The sequence below is a fragment of the Oncorhynchus masou genome, chromosome 23, assembly GCF_036934945.1.
Source record: "Oncorhynchus masou masou isolate Uvic2021 chromosome 23, UVic_Omas_1.1, whole genome shotgun sequence".
In the NCBI taxonomy this organism is placed as follows: Eukaryota; Metazoa; Chordata; class Actinopteri; order Salmoniformes; family Salmonidae; genus Oncorhynchus; species Oncorhynchus masou.
In genome coordinates, this window is record NC_088234.1 from 17,616,792 (window position 1) to 17,644,287 (window position 27,496).

Sequence of the window (27,496 nt, forward strand, 5' to 3'; positions counted from 1 at the left end):
ACACATTTTGAACAAGAAACATAATTGCATTCGTGTTAAATAATATATATTTTGTGTCTTATGACGCACTTTAAATGTATGAGTAGGCCACAGGCTTTTCCATTCGCCATTTCAAAGTGTGGCAGGTAACATGAAGTTCAGAAGCAATTGTGAGAAATATTTAAATAGCAGACAAAAAAATTGAAATAGAAACAGTCAAACCATTGTATAGCATAATTGCATTAGTGTTTTAATGTGCTTTTTGTCACCGAAGTAAAGTTGGTTTTGTACTCAAACATTCGTACATTCAAGAGACATTCAACAGACATTCAATCAACAGACAATCGCCAAAAGCCATTTAAAATGGTAAAATCCATAACTAATTCATCGATTGTCACAGAAACATAGAAATAGATATAGTTTATTCTATAAATGTCTAGCATACTTTTACTACCTTTGTTTTGAATAAAAATCCAGTTTTGATTTGATGGAAATACATAAAATCTATAAGATGCCATTTAAAGAAGTATAAATCAATAACTAATTCACCGTTTGTCACAGATTCATCAAACTAGGTATGATTTATTCTATAAATATCTAGTATACTTTTACAACCTTTGAGTAAACATTCCAGTTCTGATTTGATAGAAACGCATAACATCTATAAAATGCCATTTAAAGCTATATAAATCAATAACGTTTTCACTGATTATGACAGAATCATCAAGCTATGTGTGATTTATTATATAAATGTCTAGCATACCTTTACAACCTTTTGTTTTGAGTAAACATTCCAGTTTTGATTTGATAGAATACTAATTCACTTTTTGTCACAGAAACATCAAACTAGGTATGATCTATTCTATAAATGTCTAGCATTTTCAACTTTTGTTTTTTAGTAAAAATTCCGTTTTGATTTGATAGAGGGCATGTAGTGCATCTAGAGGGCGTGTGGTCAAAGTTCTAACGAGTCTGTTATACCGAATTCGAACGTCAACAGTGAAGAGGCGACTCCGGGATGCTGGCCGTAAAAACAAATTCAACTACACCTTGATTTACCCAGATAATCAATAGATTATAGATATTTACCAATTGACCAATAAATCATTATCGTTATGTTGTTATGTAGTTAGATTCGTAAAACAAAGTCAAATTGAATGTATGTACAATGTGAATGTATAATTGACTCATTAATGCATACATGGCTGTCTCTAAAAAAAAATACAAAAAATGTAATGATAAGAAGCCCAACGATTGAACAGAGCAGTAGCTGAGTTGATCTGTCTGGATCAAGTGCCATTTTGTGACTTTGGTTAATATGCTTTCCTTTGTATAATTTTGTTATTAAGTATCGTGATGGTATAGACATACTTAACCTGGTATCAGAGTCATAATTATGGTATGGTGCCAAACAGCTTATATACTGATAGTTCAGTGATGCCACTATATAATATAGATGGTGTCGTGTATCTTCTACTACTTAGTGTTAACACAAAGGTAAATATGTATAACATATACAGTAACAATAAGGAATGTGTTGACTTATTCTACATGTCAACCTGCACGAATGAGGTTGACTGAGCTTCCTCTTCGTAGTTTCTATTGTTTCACTGTTTTGCTCTTATTCAGAATTATCCCAGCAAACAAGACATCGCCAAGTCAACATCCAGCGTCACACCAAACATCAACAAAATCCATATCACATATAGATAATTGGCGTATGGCTTTGAAGCATAAAGGATGTGTAATATGATTCGATACTGAGCGTTGTGGTGATGTGTCTATGTGGTTCCATAGTGTAGTGGTTATCACGTCTGCTTTACACGCAGAAGGTCCTGGGTTCGAGCCCCAGTAGAACCATTCTTTTTGCGGCAGGCCGTCGAGCGGTTTGAGAGGTGAGCCAGCAACCGGAGGGTTGCCAGGTCATATCTGTCGTGTCTGACAGGGAAAATATGTCTGGAAGTGAGCTGGCAACCGGAGTGCTGCTGCACTGTAAAAAAAAAATCTGTCTGTAAATCACATAATAATAGTATTGTACATAACAGAACTGAATAGCATATTATAACGTTACTGTAAGATAAAAAAAAACACCACTGCATTGTTATCTTATGAAGCCAAAAGCCATAGGCTTTGCTGCAGTTTAATACCATCCGCTCTAAAAAAATAATTCACTGTTAGGAATGTAAAGATTAACCGATCATATCAGTCCCTGGTCCAAATGTTTAAGATGTGAGTGCATCTTGTGGCAGGAGACCAAACCAATCCAATAGCTTGCGTCAGTCAGAAAATGTATTCAAATGTTCCGAATTTCCGGGTTCACAATTTTGTTGTTGCTCATATTACTTTCTTGTTACCTTGTGAAAATACCTCATCTTTTGTCGAACTAAACATGTAACTGTAACAGTCATTGATCAACAAGCCATTTTTCATGCCAAACATTTTTTCATGCCAAACAAACATTTTTCATGTAATATCAGTACATATCAGTAAACTGCACAATGCACTGCTTTGCGCGCCTGTCCAACAGCAGGTAGGCTGCGCGTCAACTTTAGCATCAAAATGTTTGTAAAATAGCTTGCTCAATATCAGGCTTTATTAGTTAGGTTGTTAGGTTATTGTTTTTACTTTGTGGCAGGCTGACTACCTGTTGCGTGAGTGCCACAAGGAGCCAATGTATGTTGCTAGCTAGCATTAAACTTATCTTATAAAAAATAATCTTAACATAATCACTAGTTAACTACACATGGTTGATGATATTACTAGTTTATCTAGCAAGACCTGCGTTGCATATAATCAATGCGGTGCCTGTTAATTAATTTATCATTGAATCACGTCCTACTTTGCGAAACGGGCGATGATTTAACAAGCGCATTCGCGAAAAAAAGCACTGTCGTTGCACCAATGTGTAACTAACCATAAACATCAATGCCTTTCTTAAAATCAATACACAAGTATATATTTTTAAACCTGCATATTTAGTTAATATTGCCTGCTGACATGAATTTCTTTTAACGAGGGAAATTGTGTCACTTCTCTTGCGTTCAGTGCAAGCAAAGTCAGGGTATATACAGCAGCACCTGGTTCATTATGAACTGTGTGAAGACAACTTCTTCCTAACAAAGACCGTAATTAATTTGCCAGAATTGTACATAATTATGACATAACATTGAAGGTTGTGCAATGTAACAGCAATATTTAGACTTAAGGATGCCACCCATGAGATAAAATACGGAAAGGTTCCATATTTCACTGAAAGAATAAACGTTTTGTTTTCGAATTGATAGTTTCTGGATTTGACCATATTAATGACCTAAGGCTCGTATTTCTGTGTTTATTATATTAAAATTAAGTCTATGATTTGATAGAGCAGTCTGACTGAGCGGTGGTAGGCAGCAGCAGGCTCATAAGCATTCATTCAAACAGCACTTTCCTGCATTTGCCAGCAGCTCTTCGCTGTGCTTCAGGCATTGCGCTGTTTATGACTTCAAGCCTAGCAACTCCTGAGATTAGGCTGGCAATACTAAAGTACCTATAAGAACATCCAATAGTCAAAGGTATATGAAATGCAAATGGTATAGAGAGAAATAGTCCTTTAATAACTACAACCTAAAACTTCTTACCTGGCAATATTGAAAACTCATGTTAAAAGGAATCACCAGCTTTCATATGTTCTGAGCAAGGAACTTAATGTTAGTTTTTTTTACATTGCACATATTGTACTTTTACTCTCCAACACTTTGTTTTTGCATTATTTAAACTAAATTTAACATATTTCATTATTTATCTGAGACTAAATTGATTTTATTTATGTATTATATTAAGTCTGTCGTTCTGCCCCTGAACAGGCAGTTAACCCACTGTTCCTAGGCCGTCATTGAAAATAAGAATTTGTTCTTAACTGACTTGCCTAGTAAAATAATGGTCAAATAAATAAAATAAAGTAAGTGTTCATTCAGTATTGTTGTAATTGTCATTATTACAAATATATATATATAAAAATCGGCCGATTAATGGTATAGGCTTTTTTTGGTCCTCCAATAATGGTATCGGCGTTGAAAAATCATAATCGGTCGACCTCTAGTTGTAAATGGTTTCACCAGTATAAAGAAGCCTAAAGCAACCGCCTGAGACACAAATCCCACGCTTTTTGCCTGCCACTCATCTCTCTGCCACTCGTCTCTTTGCTAATGATTCAAGTGTGTGTTCAGTCTTTGGTCTGTTCAATCAATCAAAGTGATAAAGCCTTTTTGCATCAGCCGATGTCGCAAAGTGCTGTACAGAAACCCAGCCTAAAACCCCAAACAGCAAGCAATGCAGCTGTAGAAGTGCGGTGGCTAGGAAAAAATCGCTAGAAAGAACTAACATCCATCATTCGGCACCCAGAACTGCCAATAAAATACTCTTGAGTTGCTGCTCTGCGCAGCCTGCCTGCCTGTTGCCTGCACGCATACCAATCTCTTAAAGTACTTTAAAGTTTGTTAAAAACCATGACTTACCAAGACATTTAGTAGAAATAAAACGCATCTAGCTACCATACCATAAAAAAGCATACAAATTAACACAGCAGCACATCATTCAGGGATGTTTATTGTTGTCAGGGAAAAAGCATACTTCTACTGTCATTTTTTTTAATGGTCTGAAAAATTACCAATTGACGCTATTGACATGTTACGGTAGCTGCGTTTTATGTCTGTAAAGGCTTGCGTAAGATATAATTTAACTGCCCGGCCCTAGCAGTCATACTTACGTAATAGGACAATTATTCTGCATTGTGAATTGATGTGGAATTGTAAGATTGTTTTCTTATCGTATTAATGAAAAAATGATACAAAACATGTCTGTTTATATCCATTTGTCACATCCCTGCTATATAGCCTACCTGCTGATCGTTCATATCGATTGTTCAGATTCGCCAGTAGCAATCATTTAGGTAGTTTGCTTTAAACAATCGATGTATATGCATATTTTTGTATATAGTCAAAGTGGGAGGAAAAGTTCACTCTGTAAAAACTTCCAAACTGTCTAAACCTTTCGATTTTGAAACAGGGTTGAAATCCAAAGTTGAGCTATATATTCATTGGCTATGTCATAACACATTTTTAAAGATAAATATTGATATATTACTCGCTCAAACACTTTGAATTGCCAAAATTACTTAGTGGGTGATGGTGATTTCCGATCCAAAGTGTGCGGACAAAAAGCAAACGTTTCCCCCCTTATCTGATAGGGTGGTGGTAGATGCCCAGTTTCCCCTATGGCTCAGCTCAGGTGCCTACATACACCATAGACATTTACACCGAGTATACCAAACATTAGGAACACCTAATAATGAGTTGCAACTCCCCCACCAACTCCCCCATTTTGCCTACGGAACAGCCTTAATTATTCAGGGCATGGACTCAACATTTTTAAAAGTGTATTTTACCATATAGGGAGATACTTGGTCAGTTGTACAACTGAATGCATTCAACTGAAATGTGTCTTCCGCATTTAACCCAATCCCTCTGCATCAGAGAGGTGCAGGGGGCTGCCATAATCAACTTCCACATCGTCAGCACCCAGGGAGCAGTGGGTTAACTGCCTTGCTCAGGGGCAGAACAACATAGTTTTACCTTATCAGCTTAGGGATTCAATCCAGCAACCTTTCGGTTACTGGCCCAACGCTCTAACCACTAGATATAGACACACCCTATGTGTTTTCATAAAATCATCTATATGCATTGAACTTGTTTGATGTTTAAAGCTTATATTTTGATGAAATAAGACAAATGCCTCAAGAGGGCGCCAGAGATCTAGATAACAGAAGAGAGAAAAAAACTTCACCTGACCCAACTCCCGCTTTCACTGATTCTGCCATTTCTCTCCTGAAATTTCCGGTAGTAGGCTACACAAGGAGTCTGCAACCTTATATAGAATGCCAATTCATCTTACAATTTCTACCGCTCTACATACCAGTTATGGTTTTCATATGCACATTTTTGTGAAACCGTTTAATATAATTCATTTAAAAAAAATTGTAATGTGGTTAATCAAAATTCTATGCAAATGAAAATGATACAAACCTAAAAGCTAACTTCCATTGCATAACTATGTAAAAATAGATAAAGCCAACAAATCAAAACATTGTGGCCTGAAGGTAGAAAATATCCTTATTAAAAATAAATATCTTATAAATCACATTGGCTGCGCTTGGCCTGTCTGCAAGAAGCTTGATACATTGCATCAACTATTGTAGCACTTGTTACTTGGTCTGGTGCAAAGCTCATGCTAGCAAACTTGCAACATTGTAGAAAATTTTCTGGGTCCTCAGATTCCAGTGCCAGTGAACTCTGGACAGACAGACACTGCTTTAGGCTATTTTGCACAAGGGATAAGAAGTTGACCTGTTTTATGAAGTTTCCACCAGATCAGATTATTGAGTATTTATCCCCTTTCATGCTGAGTGGCAATCAAAAGGGAGAGAGCTGGAAAGTTTTTCAAATAGGCTATGTTGAGGAACTATTTCATTCTCAATGGATGTAAAAACAGACTTTGTTTACTTGCTGTTTCAGGCGAAGAAAAAAGTACTTTGAGAAGCTCTACAGTGATTGTGAGTTATGACAATCAGAAATCATATCAGATCCCCAAATGGGCACATTTATAGGCCTATGTTTGCACACAGACCAGGTAGACTAGTCCTACTTCTATGCGTAATTAGGTGCATGTCCTTACTCAAGATTGACAGGAGCTCTCCAAACAAAAGGCAAGTGTGCCATCCCCACTGCCGCAGCAGTGGATTAGTGTACTCAGACAGGTGTGAATCAGACAGGTGTCTCGTGTGCCATAATTCTTTTTGAAATATATTTGCCACTGCTCCTTTAAAAAAATCTTGGTCGACCAGCAGCCTATGACCAAACAATCGAACAGTTGACTAAATGTGGTCAGCCCTAAAATATAGACATGTGCAGAACGTGATCCGCACATGCGCAGACGCTTCGGGATCTTTAGCCCGGTGAACTAAAGATCCCGGAATAGTAACTCAGTGTTAAACATGAAGACATGGCCATGTAAAATCACTAATCAGAACTACTTACACTTTAATTTTTTTCCTAATGATGGTTAATAATTTAACTAGAAGGGATCCTACATTTCTATGCTCCCAAGAACAATTTTTTTTTATGCTTGTCAGTTAGGAACTAATTCTTATTTACAATGACTGCCTAGGAGCAGTGGGTTAATTAACTGCTTTGTTCAGGGGCAGATTGACAGATTTTTAACTTGTCAGGAATTCAATCTGGCTCAACACTCTAACCACTAGGCTACCTGCCGCCCAAATGTTCAAGTAACTTCAGTCTTTATAGTTCAGAATATTTAACGCAATGTGGGGTCAAAAATGTCATAAAACACAAAACCGTTAAAGCTGCAATATGTACCTTTTTGGGCGACTTGACCAAATTCACATATAAATGGGATTTATAAATCTGTCATTCTCATTGAAAGCAAGTCTAAGAAGCTGTAGATCTGTTTGTGCTCTATTTCTATGCTTCCGTTCTAAGGTTTCTGCATCTTTTACTTTCGGTTTTGTACACCACCTTAAAACAGCTGAAAATACTATATTGTTTTGTAATTGATAACATATTTCACATCGGTTTAGATGGTACAATGATTATCTACACTCTGAGTGCTTATTTTGTCACAAACTGATATTAGGCAAATTATTAGAATTTTAGCAAACAGGAAATGGAGAAGCGATTTCTGCACATTGGACCTTTAAGTTACACAGAACAAAAATATAAACGGTACATGTTTCATGAGCTGAAATGAAATATTCCAGAAAGTTTCCAGATGCACAAAAAGCTTATTTCTCTCAAAGTTTGTGCACATCTGTTTAGTGAGCATTTCCCCTTTGCCAAGATAATCCTTCCACCTGACAAGTGTGGCTTATCAAAAAGCTGATGAAAACAGCATGATCATTGCATAGGTGCACGTTGTGCTGGAGACAATAAAAGGCCAATTGGCATGCTTGACTGCAGGAATGCCCACCAGAGCTGTTGCCAGAGAATTTAATGTTCATTTCTCTACCATAAGCCACCTCCAACATCGTTTTAGAGAATTTGGCAGTACTTCCAACCGGCCTCATGATCCTGGTTCCAACTGTACCAGGCACCTGGCAGACAGCATGTATGGTGTCGTGTAGGCGAGCGGTTTGCTGATGTCAACGTTGTGAACAGAGTGCCCCGTGGTGTTGGGGTTATGGTATGGGCAGGCATAAACTGCGGACAATGAACACGATTGCATTTTATCGATGGCATCTGTGAACAACAGATGCATATCTGTATTCCCAGGCGTGAAATGAATAGATTAGGGCCTAATGAATTCATTTCAATTCACTGATTTCCTTATATGAACTGTAACTAAGAAAAACTGTTGAAATTGTTGCACTTTGTGTTTTATACAACATAAAACGTGCCTAGATAAATACCTTTTTTTTATAACCATATGGGTGGTGATGTCACTTCATTACTGTAGGTATTGAACACAGCAATACATTGTGTTTGGTTCATTGAATGGATCTAGGCAATGAGTTTCCACAAAAACATTGTACTTAGTGTGGTATCAAATCCTAGATTCCATTGCCTGCTTTCTGCACTTGAGAAATGCACTTTACCCCCCACAACAACTGCTCCACTGGCACCCAGTGTGGCAGCCCCCTGCTCCAACCTCGCCAACCTGTGTATTGATGTGTGTCGTTCAGAGGGGTTGGATTCATGTGGAAGTCAGATTTTGTTGGTTGGCCCTTGTGTGAAATAGCCGAATAAAGTAATCTTAATGTTAAAAGATAAATACCATTGTAAACAAGCTGCATTGTGCAGGGGTTCTTCCCTGCCTTTTGACATCCATTTTCCAGCAGAACTGTGATTTTCTCCAGAGGGAACACCTCCATATCCAAGGTCTTTCCTACACATTTCACATAGACATTGAACTTGTTCACATCCTCAATGTTATCATTTACCTTAATGAAAAGGGCATACGTGAATATTTAATACAATTCTGTGGTATTATTTTATATTTATAGTATGGAGAATATAATATAAATCTTTTCTCCAAATGATTTGAGTGCGCACATGTGGCTATTCTGTGTTGAGAGGTTAACAAATAAATAGTTACTCCTATATACTTAATTTAGAGTTATTAATGTAACTTTAGTTATTTCACAAATGTTGGGCTAGATGTTTAGATTTGTAATACATTGTAAGGCTGCTTGATGTGACTTTTGATCATTTGAAAAAGTAACTTGAAAGGCCATGAGCTCCGCTTTGTTATTTGCGCAGGCTGAACACACTCCAATAGTCTCTCATTCACAATTTGACAAGCACTTGATAATGCCTTGACTTCCATGGCAGCATCCCCTTTGTGGCTGTATTGCACCCGAAACAAATCCTTGCCTTTTGCGGTCCGGAATGCTGTGTTTTGCTCTTCTTCCTGACTGTGCAGCACAATCCAAAGCGCCTCGCACTCACATGGCTCTCTGCCACATGATCGGGTCTTTCCACAGGCTACAAGTCAGACACATCAGGGACGCAACTACGCTTGTCCTTATTCAATTCCGAGGTGCATATTGAAGATATTGAAAGAACTGTCCACAATTACTTTTCGTCAGCCAACAAGATGAGTAGGCCTAACGAACAGAAAAAGCACTAGCCTATATCAATCTACTATCCCCATAGTAATTTGTGAGGTAAGGAATATAATTTGCCCTTGGTCATAGATTTTAGCTGATTAATTATGAAGTACGTTTCACAGTTTCGCTGCACAGGTTTTAGTGGACATTGGAAGTCTGAACTAGGCCTACAGCTAGGGAACCATTGTCGGACCATAAGCCCAACGTTTGACTATAGCCTAGTTTTCAGTTAGAATCTGAATGGTTTTTTGCTTTTATTTACCTTCCAGCTTTATACGAGTTAGACTAATGATAATCTTGTAGAATAAGTACCCTACAATTGTCCCAAGTCAGCATATATACCCATTTTATTTTTAAAAGCAAATTGACATTCATAAAATGACACAAAATATTACATGAAAAGTTATTTGTGTGTTTGTTACAACTCTGTGGTAATGGCGTGTAGTGTTTAATGGGTTTTTTCAGCACTGAGCAGTTTTCAGGTCTGCTCAGCGCAAACTTGAATGCTGTGAAAGTTCTGTGCAAACTTCTGGCGTGCATTTACTGTGAACACTGAGGCAGTACCCACTTTATCTTGTTTTTAACAGTGGCTATTTGACCATAATGTAGGCCTACCAGAGTGGCCTACCATCAATAACAATGGAGAAAATGCATCCATAACATTATAACATGGAAAATAGCTGTTCTATCTTTCAGTCTAACGTAGCAGTCAATGTGTGGTGTTCAATGTAGGCCTACGTTCCATGCAGGGCTTGACATTAACATGTTTATCCATTTGTCCTTCAGACAAGGTCATGGCTGAAAATGTTGTTTCATGCAAAACCAGTTTACCCCTGGGTGGGACCCACTATTATACATCATTGGTTATGATCAAGTAGAAGCTTATATACTGGTTGTTCAGTGATGCCGCTATAAAATAATGATGGTGTCTTATATCTTATCTCACTTAGTGTTGACATAAAGATAAATATGAATGTTATACATTTTGCTTTCTTCAGCCATGATAGCATATACAGTAACAATAAGTAACGTGTTGACTTATTCTTCACAGGAACGATAAGGTTGACTGAGCTTCCTCTTCGTAGTTTGTAGTGTTGCACTGTTTTGCTCTTATTCAGAATTTCCCCTGCAGACAATACATCACCAAGTCAACAACAGCATCACATCAAACAACAACAAAATCGATATCACATTAAGATAATCGGCACACTGTTTTGAAGCATAAAGGATGTGTAGTAATATGATTCAATACTGTGTGTGGTGGAGGTAAATCTATGTGGTTCCATAGTGTAGTGGTTATCACGTCTGCTTTACACGCAGAAGGTCCTGGGTTCGAGCCCCAGTAGAACCATGCTTTTGGCAGCAGTAGCCTAGCAGTTATAGAGGTGAGCCAACAACCTGAGGGTTGCAAGTTTTTATCTGGGATCTGACAGGAAATATCTGTCTAACACCATGCCCAAACCGGACACACGTGTGCGCAGAAGATTTTGTTTGCTAGTTTGCAGTTCCCAGCTAATTTGCCTATTTAGATTGCCTGCTTGCTGTTGCTAGCTAATTTGTCCAAGGATATAAACGTTGAGTTGTTATTTTACAAGAAATGCACAAGGTCCTCTACTCTGACTATTAATCCACACATAAATGGTCAACCAAATCTTTTCTAGTCATCTCTTCTCCTTCCAGGCTTTTTCATCTTTGGACTTTATATGGCGATTGGCATCTAACTTTCATAATATGGTGTATTACCACAACCGACCGACCTCAATTCAGCTTTCAATCACCCTCGTGGTTATAACCAATGAGGAGCTGGCACGTGGGTTATATGCTTCCAAAGGCCATTGAGAAAATGGGAGAGGCAGGACTTGCAGCGCGTTCTGCACCACAAATAGAAGCAACTTCTATTTTAGGGCTTGGCAATGCAGACGATCGTTAGCGCAAGGTGTGGGTGCAATGGTTGAATAACATGTATGTGTACATGTATTTTGCAACGCGAGCAGTGTGGTCAGCATGTAAGTGAGCTGGCAACACTTATTTTGTAAAAAATCTGTCTGCAAGATCACATAATAGTAGTATTCTACGTTACAGAAGTGAATATAATGACATAGTATAACTTTACTGTAAGACAAAAAACACTGCATTTTTCTCTTATGTGTTCATAACTCAACATTGTGCGCCGCTGGGCAAAATACACAGAGGCTATGCTGCAGTTTAACACCATTTGCAAAAAAATTCTAAGCAACACAGTAAGCTACTTCTCAACAACACTGTAGGCTACTTCTAAACAACACTGTAGGCTACTTCTAAACAACACTAGACAACTTCTAATCAACACTGTAGGCTACTTCTAAACAACACTGTAGGCTACTTCTAAACAACACTGTAGGCTACTTCTAAACAACACTAGACAACTTCTAATCAACACTGTAGGCTACTTCGAAACAACACTGTAGGCTACTTCTAAACAACACTGTAGGCTACTTCTAAACAACACTGTATAACTCAAGAAAATCTAAATGCATATCCCCATGAAACTGATTGAGATCAAATAGTTGGTTTGCAGATGCTGGATGGGTGTTTCACCGGTAAAACTTGAATTATCATTCAGGATTGAATGGAATGCTGTTTTTGTCGTAGAGTAAGGTTATACCATGCTATTATACTGAACAAAAATATAAACATGCAACAATTTCCAAGATTTTTCTGAGTTACAGGAATGTAAATAAATAAATTAGGCCATAATCAAATCAAATGTTATTGTTCACATGTGCCGAATACAACAGACCTTACAGTGAAATGCTTACGTACAAGCCCTTAACCAACAATGCAGATTTAAGAAAATTAAGGGGTAAGGTATTTACTCAAATAAAAAATGAAAAATGGATACCTATTAAAAAAAGGCATCAAAATGGGCCTCAGGATCTCATCACAGTATCTCTGTGCACTCAAATTGCCATCGATAAAATGCAATTGCGTTCATTGTCCCTAGCTTATGCCTGCCCATATTATAACCCCACTACCACTATAGGGAAATCTGTTCACAACATTGGCATCAGCAAACCCATCGTCCACACGACGCCATACACGTACGTGGTCTGGGGTTGCGAGGCCTGTTGGACGTACTGCCAAATTCTCTAAAACGATGTTGGAGGCTGCTTAAGTTACAGAAATGAAGTCAATTATCTGGCAACATCGTGCCAATTGTGCGCTCCCCCAAAACTTGAGACATCTGTGACAATGTGTTGTGTGACAAACTGCACATTTTAGAGTGACATTTTATTGTCTCCAGCACAACGTGCACAACGTATAGTAAAAGTGCAATATGTGCCATCTAAATAAGCTAACGTTAACAAAGAGTTTTGTTTCTGAAAAAGCGCTCACGGGAGGGGCTTACAAAGGGAGGGGCTTAAAACACCATGCAGAGCCCGGCTAGCTCAGTCGGTAGAGCATGAGACTCTTAATCTCAGGGTCGTGGGTTCGAGCCCCACGTTGGGCGATTATTTTTAATTAGAAAGTGGTCTCTCAACCTCCCCAATCGCAACACTTTGCAGCTACGGAATTGAACGCCTATAAATATAATTTAATTAAGAAATAAAATCAAATACCGAACACAAGGGACATGGTTTCGTCTGTGAACACAGCGAGGTTAGAAACCTTTAAAAAAAGTACGCCCAACGTGGGGCTCGAACCCACGACCCTGAGATTAAGAGTCTCATGCTCTACCGACTGAGCTAGCCGGGCTCTATATGGGGTGTTAAGCCCCTCCCTTTGTAAGTATGCCTCCTACTCCCTCAAGACAGCACTTCCTCGTGACCGTGAGCGCTTTTTCAGAAACAAAACTCTTTGTTTTTGCTCCTTGCGATCATCTCAGTCTGCGGGCAATCGACGATAAATAAAAGTACACGTCCCTGGGTGGGCTCGAACCACCAACCTTTAGATTAACAGTCTAACGCGCTAGCCGATTGCGCCACAGAGACACAGCATTATGTCAGGTTTTATATTCTTTGATAATTGAAGAGTTTTTAGAGGTGATGGGGGCATGTTGCAGAGCCGAGTTGCTCCGCTCTGTTGTCATTTCAAGCGGCTGTTTCCGTTTCCGACTAAGACTCAGCAAAATCACGTAAATGGAGAGAAGCCTCATTGTAAAATGACCTCCAGTACTGATAGCTTTTAAAGAGTTTTTCTCTGTCCAGATAATATGATATAATTCTTGCAACCATGTAACTGCGGAGTGATTGCCATGAAATTAACGTGATCCTTGTTCCACGTGTGTCCTATTTCAAGCAGCTTAGTCTCTGTGGCGCAATTGGTTAGCGCGTTAGACTGTTAATCTAAAGGTTGGTGGTTCAAGCCCACCCAGGGACGAGTGTTTTCCATTTGTTGCACTCTGTGATGTCAGAAGACTTTCCTGTAGTGTAAATTTGATTCCCTGTGTGACTGACTTGTACTGTATCCTGTTTTTAGACGTGATTGGTGAGTTGTTGAACGTAAAAGAGGAAGAGTATTATATTTTCCATCCTAGTAAAATGGGTGTCAGTGGCCTGTGATCATCAGTTGCTGAATAGCTTCACCATATATCTAAACTCCATATAGAATGAGATCACAGACAGCCAGGGGTCAAAGGTTAGCTTTCTACCAACTCCATGTCTGTGGCGCAATTGCTTTGAGCCTTAGACTGTTAATGGGGATGGGCATTTGAAATTATTTCACTATTCGGATATTATGACATTATTTCTGCTATCAGGATAGTCGACATTGAAAAATGCATTAAAAAAAAAACACTTGACAAGTCAGAATGACACAAACGTCAAAGGCAGGCTACCACAACGGACAGGCTGCAATGCTCCAGTAGTTTTTGGCTAACAGCAACGGTGAAAGAGAAGTCTGATTTTCGCCATGATTGATGGATTCTTTTTGAAATCACTTTTCTGGTGAGTGTTTTGCATTGCTCTGGGTCAGGTTTTGTGGAACCGTGGCTATGTACTCGACAGTCATTTCTATTTGAAGTGGAGAAATTAGGTTGTCAGTGTTGACTGGAGTACTGATAGCGCAAGCTCAATGCACTGTCATCAAAACTAAAAATCAACAGTTCAACTGTTGTTTTATTAAATAAAGAATTCCAATCGTCACGGTGTATCCCTGTATGTAATAATGTCTCAATGATCATTTAATTTAGAAAAAAGTTTTCATTGTTAAAATACCCCCCCAAAAAAAATATTAAAATAAAAAAAAGGTCAAATGAAAACGCACACAAGTAAAGGAATACTGAGGTTTGTTCGGATTTTGAATACTCAAATAACAGTGATCGTCTGTTGTGTGTGAATGCGTGTCAAAATGTATACTTCTGTAGACAACAAAGGGGATGCTGTTGCTTTAACTGAACTGATCTGGATCCTCGTTAGTATAGTGGTCAGTATCCCCGCCTGTCACGCGGGAGACCGGGGTTCAATTCCCCGACGGGGAGGCAGGAATTTTATTTTCGTTTCACTTCTGCCTGTGAGAGAAGCCTCATTGTAAAATGACCTCCAGTACTTGTCTTTACTCCACTTGAGCTTCTCTACAGTGTCCTTTAACCCACTTGTAAAATGGATGGTGGTGGAAAAGGTCTGTTGTTTTATTACTGTAGATCTTGACCGTTCTGTTTTGAAAATATAAATCTCACTCAAAGGACCATGTCAATGTTATCGATCTGGCTAAGGGACCTTCAATTAAGAATCTATAATAGATTACCACGGTATGAGTCATAATACCGTAAAACCTAGCAGTCAAACATGAAAATGGTTACAATTGTTTTTCGACCATACATTTTTCCCAATGGGGATTTTGGTAACACTTCAAATAAGGTGAGTGTTTTGCGTAAGCTTACCCTGGCGTGACATTTTTATAACCGTGAAATTTTCTCCCAGACAAGGTGACTTTCATGAATATATTCACTTGTATTTACCCAGCCCAAAATGAAATAGCGGCGTCACTACAGACAACCTGGTTTGAATCCAGGCTCTATTACAACTGGCTGTGATTTGTGAGTCCCATAGAGTGGCGCTCAATTGGCCCAGCGTCGTCCGGTTTCGGCATTGCTTTCTTTGCACCCCTCTTGAATTGCCATGTTTTTCCCAAGATTCTAAAGCAGTGAGTAGATAGCCATATACTGTATAACTTTGTGAAATTTTGAATTAGTGTATAGAGTCAATTTAGCGACATTGACGCTATATTTAGCGAGTATTCAGACCCTTTCAGCGTCTTTTATTGGTAAGAGGCTAACGACAAACTCTGCTACTTTTCAGGCTGCCTTGGGGAGTTTTGCCACGGGAGTTTTGGGTTTTTGATAGCATTTAAAGATCAAATATATCTTTAAGATAAATCATGTAGTATATACGTCTGTTCAGATCTGGATGTTACCCTCTGTTTTGCCATACAATTATGACTGAAAGCTGAATATTTCTCTGTCCGGATAAGATGATAGAATTCTTGCAACCATGTAACTGCGGAGTGATTGCCATGAAATGAACGTGATCCTTGTTCCACGTGTGTCCTCTTCCAAGAAGCTTAGTCTCTGTGGCGCAATTGGTTAGCGCGTTAGACTGTTAATCTAAAGGTTGGTGGTTCAAGCCCACCCAGGGACGAGTGTTTTCCATTTGTTGAGCTCTGTGATGTCAGAAGACTTTCCTGTAGTGTAAATTTGATTCCCTGTGTGACTGACTTGTCCTGTATCCTGTTTTTAGACGTGATTGGTGAGTTGTTGAACGTAAAAGAGGAAGAGTATTATATTTTCCATCCTAGTAACATGGGTGTCAGTGGCCTGTGATCATCAGTTGCTGAATAGCTTCACCATATATCTAAACTCCATATAGAATGAGATCACAGACAGCCAGGGGTCAAAGGTTAGCTTTCTACCAACTCCATGTCTGTGGCGCAATTGCTTTGAGCCTTAGACTGTTAATCTAAAGATTTGCTTTATGTGTTTGAACATACAACATGAGAACAGTTGCATTGAAACCACTGGTAAAAATGGGAGGCGGTGGCCCGATTGGGTATATAAATAACTACAGAGGGTAGGTAGTGCGTATGGCCCAGTACATCACTGGGGCTCAGCTGCCTGCCATCCAGGACCTCTACACCAGGTGGTGTCAGAGGAAGGTCCTAAAAATTGTCAAAGACCCCAGCCACCCCAGTCAAAGACTGTTCTCTCTACTACCGCATGGCAAGCGGTACCGGAGTGCCAAGTCTAGGACAAAAAGGCTTCTACCTTATTTTTACCCGCAAGCCACAAGACTCCTGAACAATTGTTTCTAGCCTGTCTTTTTACTGTTGTTTTATTTCTTTATTTACCTATTGTTAACCTAATACCTTTTTTGCACTATTGGTTAAGAGCCTGTAAGTAAGCATTTCACTGTAAGGTCTACTAGATCTGTCGTATTCGGCGCACGTGACAAATTAACTTTGATTTGATTTGAAAGCAAAGGCCTGTGGTGTGGGGATGCCTTGCTGGTGATACTGTTGGTGATTTATTTAGAATTCAAGGTACACTTAACCAACATGGCTACAACAGCATTCTGCAGCGATACGCCATCCCATCTGGTTTGCGCTAAGTGGGACTATCATTTGTTTTTCAACAGCACAATGACCCACACACCTCCAGGCTGTGTAAGGGCTATTTGACCAAGAAGCAAAGTGATGGAGTGCTGCATCAGATGACCTGGCCTCCACAATCACCCAACCTCAACTCAATTGAGAGGGTTTGGGATGAGTTGGACCGCAGAGGGAAGGAAAAGCAGTCAACAAGTGCTCAGCATTTGTGGGAACTCCTTCAAGACCGTCGGAAAGCATTCCAGGTGCAGCTGGTGGTGAGAATGCCAAGAGTGTGCAAAGCTTTCATCTGGGCAAAGGGTGGCTACTTTGAAGAATATAAAATATATTTTGTTTTGTTTAAGACTTTTTTGGTTACTAAAAGATTCCATGTGTTATTTCATAGTTTTGATGTCTTCACTTTTATTCTACAATGTAGAAAATAGTAAAAAATCTATAAAAACCCTTGAATGAGGAGGTGTATCCCAACTTTTAAATGGTACTGTATATGATTATGTATGTATATATTAATCTGGTTTGAGGAACAATAAATTCAGAATCTATTATCTACTCTTGTTACTGCTATAACTTATTTTCATTTTCAGAAACACCATTGTGATAAATCACTGTATATCACCATGTATAACTTTGAGAAAATTAAAATGAATGTATTTTTTCTCGTTGTTTAAAGTGTGCGCAGGACTTGTTTGTCGACACATGTTGGTATTGTGTTTGTTGGGGATGGGCATTTGAAATTATTTCACTATTCGGATAATATGACATTATTTCTGCTATCAGGATAGTCGACATTGAAAAATGCATTAAAAAAAAAAACACTTGACAAGTCAGAATGACACAAACGTCAAAGGCAGGCTACCACAACGGACAGGCTGCAATTCTCCAGTAGTTTTTGGCTAACAGCAACGGTGAAAGAGAAGTCTGATTTTCGCCATGATTGATGGATTCTTTTTGAAATCACTTTTCTGGTGAGTGTTTTGCATTGCTCTGGGTCAGGTTTTGTGGAACCGTGGCTATGTACTCGACAGTCATTTCTATTTGAAGTGGAGAAATTAGGTTGTCAGTGTTGACTGGAGTACTGATAGCGCAAGCTCAATGCACTGTCATCAAAACTAAAAATCAACAGTTCAACTGTTGTTTTATTAAATAAAGAATTCCAATCGTCACGGTGTATCCCTGTATGTAATAATGTCTCAATGATCATTTAATTTAGAAAAAAGTTTTCATTGTTAAAATACCCCCCCCCCCCCCCCCAAAAAAAAAAAAAAAAAAATTAAAATAAAAAAAAGGTCAAATGAAAACGCACACAAGTAAAGGAATATTGAGGTTTGTTCGGATTTTTGAATACTCAAATAACAGTGATCGTCTGTTGTGTGTGAATGCGTGTCAAAATGTATACTTCTGTAGACAACAAAGGGGATGCTGTTGCTTTAACTGAACTGATCTGCATCCGTAGAATTCCAGCACACATTCAGTCCTCGTTAGTATAGTGGTCAGTATCCCCGCCTGTCACGCGGGAGACCGGGGTTCAATTCCCCGACGGGGAGGCAGGAATTTTATTTTCGTTTCACTTCTGCCTGTGAGAGAAGCCTCATTGTAGAATGACCTCCAGTACTTGTCTTTACTCCACTTGAGCTTCTCTACAGTGTCCTTTAACCCACTTGTAAAATGGATGGTGGTGGAAAAGGTCTGTTGTTTTATTACTGTAGATCTTGACCGTTCTGTTTTGAAAATATAAATCTCACTCAAAGGACCATGTCAATGTTATCGATCTGGCTAAGGGACCTTCAATTAAGAATCTATAATAGATTACCACGGTATGAGTCATAATACCGTAAAACCTAGCAGTCAAACATGAAAATGGTTACAATTGTTTTTCGACCATACATTTTTCCCAATGGGGATTTTGGTAACACTTCAAATAAGGTGAGTGTTTTGCGTAAGCTTACCCTGGCGTGACATTTTTATAACCGTGAAATTTTCTCCCAGACAAGGTGACTTTCATGAATATATTCACTTGTATTTACCCAGCCCAAAATGAAATAGCGGCGTCACTACAGACAACCTGGTTTGAATCCAGGCTCTATTACAACTGGCTGTGATTTGTGAGTCCCATAGAGTGGCGCTCAATTGGCCCAGCGTCGTCCGGTTTCGGCATTGCTTTCTTTGCACCCCTCTTGAATTGCCATGTTTTTCCCAAGATTCTAAAGCAGTGAGTAGATAGCCATATACTGTATAACTTTGTGAAATTTTGAATTAGTGTATAGAGTCAATTTAGCGACATTGACGCTATATTTAGCGAGTATTCAGACCCTTTCAGCGTCTTTTATTGGTAAGAGGCTAACGACAAACTCTGCTACTTTTCAGGCTGCCTTGGGGAGTTTTGCCACGGGAGTTTTGGGTTTTTGATAGCATTTAAAGATCAAATATATCTTTAAGATAAATCATGTAGTATATACGTCTGTTCAGATCTGGATGTTACCCTCTGTTTTGCCATACAATTATGACTGAAAGCTGAATATTTCTCTGTCCGGATAAGATGATAGAATTCTTGCAACCATGTAACTGCGGAGTGATTGCCATGAAATGAACGTGATCCTTGTTCCACGTGTGTCCTCTTCCAAGAAGCTTAGTCTCTGTGGCGCAATTGGTTAGCGCGTTAGACTGTTAATCTAAAGGTTGGTGGTTCAAGCCCACCCAGGGACGTGTGTTTTCCATTTGTTGAGCTCTGTGATGTCAGAAGACTTTCCTGTAGTGTAAATTTGATTCCCTGTGTGACTGACTTGTCCTGTATCCTGTTTTTAGACGTGATTGGTGAGTTGTTGAACGTAAAAGAGGAAGAGTATTATATTTTCCATCCTAGTAACATGGGTGTCAGTGGCCTGTGATCATCAGTTGCTGAATAGCTTCACCATATATCTAAACTCCATATAGAATGAGATCACAGACAGCCAGGGGTCAAAGGTTAGCTTTCTACCAACTCCATGTCTGTGGCGCAATTGCTTTGAGCCTTAGACTGTTAATCTAAAGATTTGCTTTATGTGTTTGAACATACAACATGAGAACAGTTGCATTGAAACCACTGGTAAAAATGGGAGGCGGTGGCCCGATTGGGTATATAAATAACTACAGAGGGTAGGTAGTGCGTATGGCCCAGTACATCACTGGGGCTCAGCTGCCTGCCATCCAGGACCTCTACACCAGGTGGTGTCAGAGGAAGGTCCTAAAAATTGTCAAAGACCCCAGCCACCCCAGTCAAAGACTGTTCTCTCTACTACCGCATGGCAAGCGGTACCGGAGTGCCAAGTCTAGGACAAAAAGGCTTCTACCTTATTTTTACCCGCAAGCCACAAGACTCCTGAACAATTGTTTCTAGCCTGTCTTTTTACTGTTGTTTTATTTCTTTATTTACCTATTGTTAACCTAATACCTTTTTTGCACTATTGGTTAAGAGCCTGTAAGTAAGCATTTCACTGTAAGGTCTACTAGATCTGTCGTATTCGGCGCACGTGACAAATTAACTTTGATTTGATTTGAAAGCAAAGGCCTGTGGTGTGGGGATGCCTTGCTGGTGATACTGTTGGTGATTTATTTAGAATTCAAGGTACACTTAACCAACATGGCTACAACAGCATTCTGCAGCGATACGCCATCCCATCTGGTTTGCGCTAAGTGGGACTATCATTTGTTTTTCAACAGCACAATGACCCACACACCTCCAGGCTGTGTAAGGGCTATTTGACCAAGAAGCAAAGTGATGGAGTGCTGCATCAGATGACCTGGCCTCCACAATCACCCGACCTCAACTCAATTGAGAGGGTTTGGGATGAGTTGGACCGCAGAGGGAAGGAAAAGCAGTCAACAAGTGCTCAGCATTTGTGGGAACTCCTCCAAGACCGTCGGAAAGCATTCCAGGTGCAGCTGGTGGAGAGAATGCCAAGAGTGTGCAAAGCTGTCATCAGGGCAAAGGGTGGCTACTTTGAAGAATATAAAATATATTTTGTTTTGTTTAAGACTTTTTTGGTTACTAAAAGATTCCATGTGTTATTTCATAGTTTTGATGTCTTCACTTTTATTCTACAATGTAGAACATAGTAAAAAATCTATAAAAACCCTTGAATGAGGAGGTGTATCCCAACTTTTAAATGGTACTGTATATGATTATGTATGTATATATTAATCTGGTTTGAGGAACAATAAATTCAGAATCTATTATCTACTCTTGTTACTGCTATAACTTATTTTCATTTTCAGAAACACCATTGTGATAAATCACTGTATATCACCATGTATAACTTTGAGAAAATTAAAATGAATGTATTTTTTCTCGTTGTTTAAAGTGTGCGCAGGACTTGTTTGTCGACACATGTTGGTATTGTGTTTGTTGGGGATGGGCATTTGAAATTATTTCACTATTCGGATAATATGACATTATTTCTGCTATCAGGATAGTCGACATTGAAAAATGCATTAAAAAAAAAAACACTTGACAAGTCAGAATGACACAAACGTCAAAGGCAGGCTACCACAACGGACAGGCTGCAATTCTCCAGTAGTTTTTGGCTAACAGCAACGGTGAAAGAGAAGTCTGATTTTCGCCATGATTGATGGATTCTTTTTGAAATCACTTTTCTGGTGAGTGTTTTGCATTGCTCTGGGTCAGGTTTTGTGGAACCGTGGCTATGTACTCGACAGTCATTTCTATTTGAAGTGGAGAAATTAGGTTGTCAGTGTTGACTGGAGTACTGATAGCGCAAGCTCAATGCACTGTCATCAAAACTAAAAATCAACAGTTCAACTGTTGTTTTATTAAATAAAGAATTCCAATCGTCACGGTGTATCCCTGTATGTAATAATGTCTCAATGATCATTTAATTTAGAAAAAAGTTTTCATTGTTAAAATACCCCCCCCAAAAAAAAAAAAAAAAAAATAAAAAAAAAAGGTCAAATGAAAACGCACACAAGTAAAGGAATACTGAGGTTTGTTCGGATTTTTGAATACTCAAATAACAGTGATCGTCTGTTGTGTGTGAATGCGTGTCAAAATGTATACTTCTGTAGACAACAAAGGGGATGCTGTTGCTTTAACTGAACTGATCTGCATCCGTAGAATTCCAGCACACATTCAGTCCTCGTTAGTATAGTGGTCAGTATCCCCGCCTGTCACGCGGGAGACCGGGGTTCAATTCCCCGACGGGGAGGCAGGAATTTTATTTTCGTTTCACTTCTGCCTGTGAGAGAAGCCTCATTGTAAAATGACCTCCAGTACTTGTCTTTACTCCACTTGAGCTTCTCTACAGTGTCCTTTAACCCACTTGTAAAATGGATGGTGGTGGAAAAGGTCTGTTGTTTTATTACTGTAGATCTTGACCGTTCTGTTTTGAAAATATAAATCTCACTCAAAGGACCATGTCAATGTTATCGATCTGGCTAAGGGACCTTCAATTAAGAATCTATAATAGATTACCACGGTATGAGTCATAATACCGTAAAACCTAGCAGTCAAACATGAAAATGGTTACAATTGTTTTTCGACCATACATTTTTCCCAATGGGGATTTTGGTAACACTTCAAATAAGGTGAGTGTTTTGCGTAAGCTTACCCTGGCGTGACATTTTTATAACCGTGAAATTTTCTCCCAGACAAGGTGACTTTCATGAATATATTCACTTGTATTTACCCAGCCCAAAATGAAATAGCGGCGTCACTACAGACAACCTGGTTTGAATCCAGGCTCTATCACAACTGGCTGTGATTTGTGAGTCCCATAGAGTGGCGCTCAATTGGCCCAGCGTCGTCCGGTTTCGGCATTGCTTTCTTTGCACCCCTCTTGAATTGCCATGTTTTTCCCTAGATTCTAAAGCAGTGAGTAGATAGCCATATACTGTATAACTTTGTGAAATTTTGAATTAGTGTATAGAGTCAATTTAGCGACATTGACGCTATATTTAGCGAGTATTCAGACCCTTTCAGCGTCTTTTATTGGTAAGAGGCTAACGACAAACTCTGCTACTTTTCAGGCTGCCTTGGGGAGTTTTGCCACGGGAGTTTTGGGTTTTTGATAGCATTTAAAGATCAAATATATCTTTAAGATAAATCATGTAGTATATACGTCTGTTCAGATCTGGATGTTACCCTCTGTTTTGCCATACAATTATGACTGAAAGCTGAATATTTCTCTGTCCGGATAAGATGATAGAATTCTTGCAACCATGTAACTGCGGAGTGATTGCCATGAAATGAACGTGATCCTTGTTCCACGTGTGTCCTCTTCCAAGAAGCTTAGTCTCTGTGGCGCAATTGGTTAGCGCGTTAGACTGTTAATCTAAAGGTTGGTGGTTCAAGCCCACCCAGGGACGTGTGTTTTCCATTTGTTGAGCTCTGTGATGTCAGAAGACTTTCCTGTAGTGTAAATTTGATTCCCTGTGTGACTGACTTGTCCTGTATCCTGTTTTTAGACGTGATTGGTGAGTTGTTGAACGTAAAAGAGGAAGAGTATTATATTTTCCATCCTAGTAACATGGGTGTCAGTGGCCTGTGATCATCAGTTGCTGAATAGCTTCACCATATATCTAAACTCCATATAGAATGAGATCACAGACAGCCAGGGGTCAAAGGTTAGCTTTCTACCAACTCCATGTCTGTGGCGCAATTGCTTTGAGCCTTAGACTGTTAATCTAAAGATTTGCTTTATGTGTTTGAACATACAACATGAGAACAGTTGCATTGAAACCACTGGTAAAAATGGGAGGCGGTGGCCCGATTGGGTATATAAATAACTACAGAGGGTAGGTAGTGCGTATGGCCCAGTACATCACTGGGGCTCAGCTGCCTGCCATCCAGGACCTCTACACCAGGTGGTGTCAGAGGAAGGCCCTAAAAATTGTCAAAGACCCCAGCCACCCCAGTCAAAGACTGTTCTCTCTACTACCGCATGGCAAGCGGTACCGGAGTGCCAAGTCTAGGACAAAAAGGCTTCTACCTTATTTTTACCCGCAAGCCACAAGACTCCTGAACAATTGTTTCTAGCCTGTCTTTTTACTGTTGTTTTATTTCTTTATTTACCTATTGTTAACCTAATACCTTTTTTGCACTATTGGTTAAGAGCCTGTAAGTAAGCATTTCACTGTAAGGTCTACTAGATCTGTCGTATTCGGCGCACGTGACAAATTAACTTTGATTTGATTTGAAAGCAAAGGCCTGTGGTGTGGGGATGCTTTGCTGGTGATACTGTTGGTGATTTATTTAGAATTCAAGGTACACTTAACCAACATGGCTACAACAGCATTCTGCAGCGATACGCCATCCCATCTGGTTTGCGCTAAGTGGGACTATCATTTGTTTTTCAACAGCACAATGACCCACACACCTCCAGGCTGTGTAAGGGCTATTTGACCAAGAAGCAAAGTGATGGAGTGCTGCATCAGATGACCTGGCCTCCACAATCACCCAACCTCAACTCAATTGAGAGGGTTTGGGATGAGTTGGACCGCAGAGGGAAGGAAAAGCAGTCAACAAGTGCTCAGCATTTGTGGGAACTCCTTCAAGACCGTCGGAAAGCATTCCAGGTGCAGCTGGTGGAGAGAATGCCAAGAGTGTGCAAAGCTTTCATCTGGGCAAAGGGTGGCTACTTTGAAGAATATAAAATATATTTTGTTTTGTTTAAGACTTTTTTGGTTACTAAAAGATTCCATGTGTTATTTCATAGTTTTGATGTCTTCACTTTTATTCTACAATGTAGAAAATAGTAAAAAATCTATAAAAACCCTTGAATGAGGAGGTGTATCCCAACTTTTAAATGGTACTGTATATGATTATGTATGTATATATTAATCTGGTTTGTGGAACAATAAATTCAGAATCTATTATCTACTCTTGTTACTGCTATAACTTATTTTCATTTTCAGAAACACCATTGTGATAAATCACTGTATATCACCATGTATAACTTTGAGAAAATTAAAATGAATGTATTTTTTCTCGTTGTTTAAAGTGTGCGCAGGACTTGTTTGTCGACACATGTTGGTATTGTGTTTGTTGGGGATGGGCATTTGAAATTATTTCACTATTCGGATATTATGACATTATTTCTGCTATCAGGATAGTCGACATTGAAAAATGCATTAAAAAAAAACACTTGACAAGTCAGAATGACACAAACGTCAAAGGCAGGCTACCACAACGGACAGGCTGCAATGCTCCAGTAGTTTTTGGCTAACAGCAACGGTGAAAGAGAAGTCTGATTTTTGCCATGATTGATGGATTCTTTTTTAAATCACTTTTCTGGTGAGTGTTTTGCATTGCTCTGGGTCAGGTTTTGTGGAACCGTGGCTATGTACTCGACAGTCATTTCTATTTGAAGTGGAGAAATTAGGTTGTCAGTGTTGACTGGAGTACTGATAGCGCAAGCTCAATGCACTGTCATCAAAACTAAAAATCAACAGTTCAACTGTTGTTTTATTAAATAAAGAATTCCAATCGTCACGGTGTATCCCTGTATGTAATAATGTCTCAATGATCATTTAATTTAGAAAAAAGTTTTCATTGTTAAAATACCCCCCCCCCAAAAAAAAAAAAAAAAAATTAAAATAAAAAAAAGGTCAAATGAAAACGCACACAAGTAAAGGAATACTGAGGTTTGTTCGGATTTTTGAATACTCAAATAACAGTGATCGTATGTTGTGTGTGAATGCGTGTCAAAATGTATACTTCTGTAGACAACAAAGGGGATGCTGTTGCTTTAACTGAACTGATCTGCATCCGTAGAATTCCAGCACACATTCAGTCCTCGTTAGTATAGTGGTCAGTATCCCCGCCTGTCACGCGGGAGACCGGGGTTCAATTCCCCGACGGGGAGGCAGGAATTTTATTTTCGTTTCACTTCTGCCTGTGAGAGAAGCCTCATTGTAAAATGACCTCCAGTACTTGTCTTTACTCCACTTGAGCTTCTCTACAGTGTCCTTTAACCCACTTGTAAAATGGATGGTTGTGGAAAAGGTCTGTTGTTTTATTACTGTAGATCTTGACCGTTCTGTTTTGAAAATATAAATCTCACTCAAAGGACCATGTCAATGTTATCGATCTGGCTAAGGGACCTTCAATTAAGAATCTATAATAGATTACCACGGTATGAGTCATAATACCGTAAAACCTAGCAGTCAAACATGAAAATGGTTACAATTGTTTTTCGACCATACATTTTTCCCAATGGGGATTTTGGTAACACTTCAAATAAGGTGAGTGTTTTGCGTAAGCTTACCCTGGCGTGACATTTTTATAACCGTGAAATTTTCTCCCAGACAAGGTGACTTTCATGAATATATTCACTTGTATTTACCCAGCCCAAAATGAAATAGCGGCGTCACTACAGACAACCTGGTTTGAATCCAGGCTCTATCACAACTGGCTGTGATTTGTGAGTCCCATAGAGTGGCGCTCAATTGGCCCAGCGTCGTCCGGTTTCGGCATTGCTTTCTTTGCACCCCTCTTGAATTGCCATGTTTTTCCCTAGATTCTAAAGCAGTGAGTAGATAGCCATATACTGTATAACTTTGTGAAATTTTGAATTAGTGTATAGAGTCAATTTAGCGACATTGACGCTATATTTAGCGAGTATTCAGACCCTTTCAGCGTCTTTTATTGGTAAGAGGCTAACGACAAACTCTGCTACTTTTCAGGCTGCCTTGGGGAGTTTTGCCACGGGAGTTTTGGGTTTTTGATAGCATTTAAAGATCAAATATATCTTTAAGATAAATCATGTAGTATATACGTCTGTTCAGATCTGGATGTTACCCTCTGTTTTGCCATACAATTATGACTGAAAGCTGAATATTTCTCTGTCCGGATAAGATGATAGAATTCTTGCAACCATGTAACTGCGGAGTGATTGCCATGAAATGAACGTGATCCTTGTTCCACGTGTGTCCTCTTCCAAGAAGCTTAGTCTCTGTGGCGCAATTGGTTAGCGCGTTAGACTGTTAATCTAAAGGTTGGTGGTTCAAGCCCACCCAGGGACGTGTGTTTTCCATTTGTTGAGCTCTGTGATGTCAGAAGACTTTCCTGTAGTGTAAATTTGATTCCCTGTGTGACTGACTTGTCCTGTATCCTGTTTTTAGACGTGATTGGTGAGTTGTTGAACGTAAAAGAGGAAGAGTATTATATTTTCCATCCTAGTAACATGGGTGTCAGTGGCCTGTGATCATCAGTTGCTGAATAGCTTCACCATATATCTAAACTCCATATAGAATGAGATCACAGACAGCCAGGGGTCAAAGGTT

At 39.2% G+C, this 27,496-nt stretch overlaps 14 non-coding genes across 14 annotated transcripts; 12 read left to right on the forward strand and 2 right to left on the reverse strand.

The window, feature by feature from the left end:
• Nucleotides 1-1,766: 1,766 nt before the first annotated feature.
• On the forward strand, nt 1,767-1,839 carry trnav-uac (transfer RNA valine (anticodon UAC)). Its single transcript has one exon. It is a non-coding gene; the product is annotated as a tRNA-Val (tRNA).
• A 9,079-nt stretch (nt 1,840-10,918) lies between these two features.
• On the forward strand, nt 10,919-10,991 carry trnav-uac (transfer RNA valine (anticodon UAC)). The gene has a single exon. It is a non-coding gene; the product is annotated as a tRNA-Val (tRNA).
• Nucleotides 10,992-13,057: 2,066 nt separating this feature from the next.
• trnak-cuu (transfer RNA lysine (anticodon CUU)) lies at nt 13,058-13,130 on the forward strand. Its single transcript has one exon. It is a non-coding gene; the product is annotated as a tRNA-Lys (tRNA).
• Nucleotides 13,131-13,302: 172 nt separating this feature from the next.
• Nucleotides 13,303-13,375, reverse strand: trnak-cuu (transfer RNA lysine (anticodon CUU)). Its single transcript has one exon. It is a non-coding gene; the product is annotated as a tRNA-Lys (tRNA).
• A 162-nt stretch (nt 13,376-13,537) lies between these two features.
• Nucleotides 13,538-13,611, reverse strand: trnan-guu (transfer RNA asparagine (anticodon GUU)). Its single transcript has one exon. It is a non-coding gene; the product is annotated as a tRNA-Asn (tRNA).
• Nucleotides 13,612-13,925: 314 nt separating this feature from the next.
• Nucleotides 13,926-13,999, forward strand: trnan-guu (transfer RNA asparagine (anticodon GUU)). The gene has a single exon. It is a non-coding gene; the product is annotated as a tRNA-Asn (tRNA).
• Nucleotides 14,000-15,026: 1,027 nt separating this feature from the next.
• On the forward strand, nt 15,027-15,098 carry trnad-guc (transfer RNA aspartic acid (anticodon GUC)). Its single transcript has one exon. It is a non-coding gene; the product is annotated as a tRNA-Asp (tRNA).
• A 1,085-nt stretch (nt 15,099-16,183) lies between these two features.
• trnan-guu (transfer RNA asparagine (anticodon GUU)) lies at nt 16,184-16,257 on the forward strand. The gene has a single exon. It is a non-coding gene; the product is annotated as a tRNA-Asn (tRNA).
• Nucleotides 16,258-18,693: 2,436 nt separating this feature from the next.
• Nucleotides 18,694-18,765, forward strand: trnad-guc (transfer RNA aspartic acid (anticodon GUC)). The gene has a single exon. It is a non-coding gene; the product is annotated as a tRNA-Asp (tRNA).
• A 1,085-nt stretch (nt 18,766-19,850) lies between these two features.
• On the forward strand, nt 19,851-19,924 carry trnan-guu (transfer RNA asparagine (anticodon GUU)). The gene has a single exon. It is a non-coding gene; the product is annotated as a tRNA-Asn (tRNA).
• Nucleotides 19,925-22,347: 2,423 nt separating this feature from the next.
• trnad-guc (transfer RNA aspartic acid (anticodon GUC)) lies at nt 22,348-22,419 on the forward strand. Its single transcript has one exon. It is a non-coding gene; the product is annotated as a tRNA-Asp (tRNA).
• A 1,085-nt stretch (nt 22,420-23,504) lies between these two features.
• On the forward strand, nt 23,505-23,578 carry trnan-guu (transfer RNA asparagine (anticodon GUU)). Its single transcript has one exon. It is a non-coding gene; the product is annotated as a tRNA-Asn (tRNA).
• A 2,426-nt stretch (nt 23,579-26,004) lies between these two features.
• trnad-guc (transfer RNA aspartic acid (anticodon GUC)) lies at nt 26,005-26,076 on the forward strand. Its single transcript has one exon. It is a non-coding gene; the product is annotated as a tRNA-Asp (tRNA).
• Nucleotides 26,077-27,161: 1,085 nt separating this feature from the next.
• Nucleotides 27,162-27,235, forward strand: trnan-guu (transfer RNA asparagine (anticodon GUU)). Its single transcript has one exon. It is a non-coding gene; the product is annotated as a tRNA-Asn (tRNA).
• Nucleotides 27,236-27,496: the final 261 nt, after the last annotated feature.